A 7,027-nucleotide genomic window follows, 5' to 3' on the forward strand; every position below is an offset into this window, starting at 1 on the left:
GAGTGAAAGAAATTGAAGAGTTCACAGAGAAAATGGAAAGACATCCCTGTTCATGGACTGGAAGAATTTATACTATGTAAATGACTATACCACCAACAACAATATACAGATTCAGTGCAATCTCTATCAAAATACCAAAGACATTCTTCACAGAAGTAGAAAAAAATGACCCTAAAATGCATATGAAACCACAGATGTCCAGTAAGAATGTTAGCTTAAAATTTTCTTTAAAACAAAAGAAACCACAGAAGGCCCCAAATAGCCAAAGCAGTCCTGAGTGAAAGACAACAAAACTGGAGGCATTGCATTACCTGACTTCAAAATATACTGCAAAACTATAGTAAACAACACAGCATGGTACTGGTATAAAACCAGACACATAGACCAATGGAACACAGTTGAGAACTCAGAAATAAATCCATGTATTTACAGGCAATTAATTTTTGACAAAAGTACCAAGAACATTCAATGGAGAAATGACAGTCTCTTCAGTAAATGGTGTGCTGGGAAAACTGCATATTCATAGACAGAAAAATGAAACCCCTATCTCAATCATCAGCAAAGCCTGAGTCCTGTCCTCTCACTCTCCTCCCTGGACAGCATGAGCTTCACCACTCGCTCTACCTTCTCCACCAACTACTGGTCCCTGGAGTCCTCCCAGGCACCCAGCTACAGCACCTGGCTGGTCAGCAGCGTGCCAAGTGTCTATGCAGGCGTGGGGGGCTCTGGTTCCTGGATCTCTGTGTCCCTCTCCATCAGTTTCCGGGGTGGCTTGGGGTCCAGGGGCGTGGCTGCAGGGATGGCCGGAGGTCTGGTAGGAATGGGAGGCATCCAAAATGAAAAGGAGACCATGCAAAGCCTGTACAACTGCCTGGCCTCCTACCTGAAGACAGAGAACCAGAAGCTGGAGAGCAAAATCCGGGAGCATCTGGAGAAGAAGGGACCCCAGGTCAGAGACTGGGGACATTATTTCAAGACCATCGAGGATCTGAGGGCTCAGATCTTCGCAAATACTGTGGACAATGCTTGCATGGTTCTGCAGATCGACAATGTCTGTCTTGCTGCTGATGACTTTCAAGTCAAGTATGAGACAGAGCTGGCCATGTGCCAGTCTGTGGAGAGGGACAACTGTGAGCTCCCCAAGGTCATTGATGACACCAGTGTCACTCGGCTGCAGCTGTAGACAGAGACCGAGGGTCTCAAGGAGGAGCTGCTCTTTATGAAAAAGAACCACAAAGAGGAAGTAAAAGGCCTACAAGCCCAGGTTGCCAGCTCTGGGTTGACTGTGGAGGTAGATACCCCCAAATCTCAGCTCCTCGCCAAGACCATGGCAGATATCCAGGCCCAATATGACGAGCTGGCTCAGAAGAACCGAGAGGGGCTAGACCAGTACTGGTCTCAGCAGATCGAGGAGGGCACCACAGTAGTCACCACGCAGTCTGCTGAGGTTAGAGCTGCTGAGATGATGCTCAGGGAGCTGAGACGTACAGTCCAGTCCTTGGAGATCGACCTGAACTTGATGAGAAATCTGAAGCCCAACTTGGAGAACAGCCTGAGGAAGGTGGAAGCCTGCTATGCCCTGCAGATGGAGCAGCTCAATGGGATCCTGCTGTATCTGGAGTCAGAGCTGGCACAGACCCGGGCAGAGGGGCAGTGGCAGGCCCAAGAGTATGAGGCCCTGCCGAACATCAAGGTCAAGCTGAAGGCTGAGAGCACCACCTACTGCTGCCTGCTGGAAAATGGCGAGGGCTTCAATCTTGGTGATGCCCTGGATGGTAGCAACTCCATGCAAACCATCCAAAAGACCACCACCCACCAGATAGTGCATGGCAAAGTGGTGTCTGAGACCAATGACACCAACGTTCTGAGACATTAAGACAGCAGAAGCAGGGTACCCTTCGGGGAGCAGGAGGCCAATAAAAAGTTCAGCGGTTAATAAAAAAAGACACCCCTATTTCTCACCATACATAAAAATCAAATCAAAATGGATTAAAAACTTAAATGTAAGACTTGAAACTACTAGAGGAAAACATCAGGAAAGTGCTTTATGATATTGGTCTGGGCAAATTTTGGGGGGTTAAAACCTCAAAAGCATAGACAACCAAAGAAAAAATAGGCAAATAAGATTGCATAAAGCTAAAAACCTTCTGCACAGCAAAGGAAACAATCAACAAAGTGAAGAGACAATCTATAGATTGGGAAAAATATTTGCAAAGTATCCATTCAACAAGGGATTAATAACCAGAATATATAGGGAACTCAACAACAACAACAACAACAACAACAAAACACCAAGTAATACAATTTTTAAAAGGGCAAATGAACTGAAGAGACATTTCTCAAAATCAGACATACAAATGGCCAACAGGCATATCAAAAATGCTCAACATTACTAATTGTCAGGAAAATGCAAATCAAAACCACAGTGAGATCTCACCTCATCCCAGTTAGAACGGCTATTATCAAAAACACAAAAAAGCAGATGCTGGTGAGGATGTGGAGAAAGGAAAACACTTATACACTGCAGGTGGAAATATAAATCAGTACAGTCACTATGGAAAACAGTGTGGAGGTTCCTCAAAACACTGAGATCTAAAAATAGATCTACCATATGATCCAGCAATCCCACTGCTAGATGTATGTGCAAAAGAAAGGAAACCAGTATATTGAAGAGATATCTGCATACCTATGTTTATTGCAGCATTCTTCACGATAGCTAAGAAATGAGATGAATCTAAGTGTCCATCAATGGATGTATGCATAAGAAAATGTGGTACATATACACAATGAAATACAACTCAGTCATAAAAAAGAATGAAATCTTGTCACTCGCAGCAACATGAATGAAACTAGAGATTGCTATGTTAAGTGAAATAACTAGGTGAGTAAAGTGAAAAAAGACAAATACTGCATTCTCTCACTCACATGTGGGAGCTTAAAAAGTTGATCTCATGGAGGTAGAGAGTAGAATGATGGTTGCCAGAGGTTGGAAGGTTGGGGGATGAATAGAGGTTGGTTAATGGGTGCAAAAAATACAGTTAGATAAAAGGAATATATTCTAGTGTTTGATGGCACAGGAGGATGACTAAGTTAACAATAATTTGTCATATATTTCAAAATAACTAGAAGAGAAAATTTGAAATGTTCCCAACACAAATAAATGATAAATGTTTGAGGTAATGGGTATTCTATTCACCATGATTTGATCATTACACATTGTATTCATGTATCAAAATATCAAATGTACTCCATAAATATGTATAATTATTATGTATCAATTTAAAAGTTACTACTCACTAGAAGAAAGCTATCTTAAAGTTCTTATGGAACCTAAATAAAAGCCCAAATAACCAAAGCATCCCTAAGCAAAAAGAACAAATCTGGAGGCATTACATTGCTGATGTCAAATTATACTGCAAGGCTATAGTAACTAAAACAGCATGGTACTGGTACAAAAATAGACACATTGATCAATGGTTCAGAACAGAGGACCCAGAAATAAAGTCACATACCTACAACCAACTGATTTTTGACAAAGTTGACAAAAATAAACAATAGGGAAAGGACACCCTTATTTAATAAATGGTTCTGGGAAAATTGGCTAGCCACATGTGGGAGAAGGAAACTGGACCCCTTTGTCTCATCACATACAAAAACTAATTCAAGATGGATTAAAGACCTAAATGTAAAGCCTGAAGCTATTAAAATCCTAGAAGAAAATCTAGGAAAAACACTTCTGAGTATCAGCCTAGGTAAAGAATTTATGACAAAGACCCCAAAAGCAAATGCAATAAAAACGAAAACAGACAAATGGGATTTAATTAAACTGAAATACTTCTGAAATAATCAACAGAATGAACAGACAACCTACAGAATGGTAGAAAATATGTGCAAATTATTCCTTCACCAAAGGACAAATACCCAGAATCTACAAGGAACTCAAACAATTGAATAAGAAAAAAACAAATAACTCCATTAAAAGCTGGGCGAAGGACATGAATGGACATTTCTTAAAAGAAGAAATATAAGCAGCCAACAAACACATGAAAAAATGCTCAACATCACTCAGTCATTAACGAAATGCAAACTAAAAACCACACTGAGATACCATCTTACATCAGTCAGAATAACTACTATTAAAAAGTTAAAAACAACAAATGTTGGCATGGATGCGAAAAAAGAGAACTGTTGTACCCTGATGGTGGGAATGTAGATTTGGTTCAACCTTTATGGAAAAAGCTCAAGGAACTAAAAATAGAGCAATCCCACGAAAGGAATCTACCCTGAACAAAAGAAATAAAATTTTAAAAAAAACACCCACACTTGTGTGTTTATTGCAGCACTATTATTTATCGTAGCAAAGTCAAGGAACCAATGTAGTATCCATCAATGATTGATTGGATACAGAAAATGTTATATATATATATATATATTTATATATATACAGAAAACATGATATATATTTATGTATATCACGTTATATATATATATATAAACACAAAAAAGCAGATGCTGGTGAAGATGTGGAGAAAGGAAAACACTCATACACTGCAGATGGAAATATAAATCAGTACAGTCACTATGGAAAACAGTGTGGAGGTTCCTTATACAGAAAATGTGATATATATATTTATGTACATATACACAGAAAATGTGATATATATATATAAGTTACTACTTATAACCTACATTTAAATAAGAGCTTTGTTGAGATATAATTCACATACCATAAAATTCACCCATTATACTTTAAAATATAATTAAATGTTTTCAATTTATTTTTTTAAAAACTTTTTTTTGAGACGGAGTTTCACTCTTGTTGCCCAAGCTGGAGTGCAGTGGCGCGATCTCAGTTCATTGCAACCTCCACCTCCCAAGTTCAAGTGGTTCTCCTGTCTCAGCCTCCCAAGTAGCTGGGATTACAGGCACCTGCCACCAAGTCAGCTTTTTTTTTGTATTTTTAGTGGAGACGGGGTTTCATTATGTTGGCCAGCTGGTCTCGAATTCCTGACCTCAGGTGATCTACCCACCTTGGCCTCCTAAAGTGCTGGAATTACAGGCGTGAGCCACCGCACCTGGCCTTAAATGTTTTTTAGTACGTTCGCAGAGTTGAACAACCATCATCACAATCAATTTTATAATATTTTCCTCACCCCCCAAAGAAACTCCATACCCATTAGGAGTCACTTTCCATTTCCCTCTAACTCATTCTCCCTCCCATTCCATCCCCACCCTATCCCTAAGCAACTGATAATCAACTTTCTGTCTCTGTAGATTTGCCTATTCTTACGGCTGAATGATAGTTCATTGTGCGGATAGGCCACGTTTTATCTATCCTTTCATCAGTTGATGGACATTTGGGTTGTTTACACTTTTTGGTTATTATGAAGGATGCTTGTCTTCAAGTGTGTGTATAGACATAGGCTTTCGTTTGTTTTCCGTGAATTTCACTTCAGCCAGGAGTGAAATTGCTGGTCATGTGGTAACTCTCTGTTTAATCTTTTGAGGAACTGCCAAATTGTTTCTAAGGCAGCTGCACCATTTTACATTTCCACCAGCAATGCATGTGGGTTCCAATTTCTCTACATTTTCCCTCATACTTGTTTTTATCTTTTTTAAAAATTATTATTATTACAGCCACTCTAGTTGGTGTGAGGTGGTATTTCATTGTGGTTTTGATTAGCAGTTCCCTAATGGCTAATGATGTTGGACATCTTGTGTTTATTATGTTGAGCATCATGTGTTTATTAGCCATTTGTATATCTGAAAAAATATACAAATGTGCATGTTTCCTACATGAGTATATTGTATAATGGTGGGTGTGTTTCTAGTGTACTCATCACCCCAAAATTTGGGCAAAACTGTCTATTTAGATTCCTTGCTCATTTATAGATTGGGTTGTCTTTTTGAGTTGTAATAGTACTTTACATATTTTAAATACGTCTTTTATCAGACACATGATTTTCAAATGTTTTCTACCATTCTGTGGGTTGTCTTCATTTTCTTGATAGTGCCCTTTGAAGCATAAAGTTTTAAATTTCGGTGATGCCAGTTCACCTATTTTTTGTTGCTTGTGCTTTTGCTGCCATATTTAATATATAATTCACCTTTATAAGTTATCCTGATATACAAATATTATTCATTATGCAATAGAAATTAATATGTTATCTACATTTATATGAAATAATTTACATATCTTGGGTTTATGTGTACATTCTTAATTACTAGAAATCCAGAAAACAAGATGTGACCTACATGCAGCCCCATTGAAGAGGAAAGGCTTTTTTTTTTTTTTTTTTGAGACGGAGTCTCGCTCTGTCGCCCAGGCTGAAGCGCAGTGGCGCGATCTTGGCTCACTGCAAGCTCCGCCTCCCAGGTTCACGCCATTCTCCTGCCTCAGCCTCCCGGGTAGCTGAGACTACAGGCGCCCGCCACCACGCCCGGCTAATTTTAGTAGACATGGGGTTTCATTGTGTTAGCCAGGATGGTCTCAATCTCCTGACCTCGTGATCGGCCCGCCTCGGCCTCCCAAAGCGCTGGGATTACAGTCGTGAGCCTCCGCTCCCGGCCGAGGAAAGGCATTTTCTATCTGAGATAATTGCTTTAAAAGTTAGAGGAGGGTGAGGTTGGACTGAGGGGATGGGTTTTATCCGTGTGACTCACAACACAGTTATAATAACAATAACACTAAATGTGGGAAACATTTCATGAGCGTCTGTGATATGAAAAACATTTTCACCTGGGAAAGGGCTAAGCCCAGAAAGAACCATAAAGAGGTTTCCCAGGATCGCGGGAAGAATTCTGTTTTACTCGGAGGGAACATAAAAGGAATTTTGTGAATCCTTGAAACCCAGATTCATGGAAATTTGTTTTTCTTAGGACTGAACACTAGATGTCTCAGTTACATTGAGTCTGCAATGAGAAATGCAGACATTTACAAAACAGATTGACAAAGAAATGTAAGCTGTGCAATCTTGTCTATGATGTAGCTTTTTATTTGGGGTATTAGACTTTAATTTTAATTACG

General features: G+C 39.6%; 1 pseudogene; it reads left to right on the plus strand.

Annotated features, from left to right (window-relative positions):
- The first annotated feature begins 368 nt into the window (after positions 1 to 368).
- Positions 369 to 2,106, plus strand: LOC110742492 (annotated as a pseudogene).
- The last annotated feature ends 4,921 nt before the right edge of the window (positions 2,107 to 7,027 follow it).

Source organism: Papio anubis, chromosome 2, assembly GCF_008728515.1.
Source record: "Papio anubis isolate 15944 chromosome 2, Panubis1.0, whole genome shotgun sequence".
In the NCBI taxonomy this organism is placed as follows: Eukaryota; Metazoa; Chordata; class Mammalia; order Primates; family Cercopithecidae; genus Papio; species Papio anubis.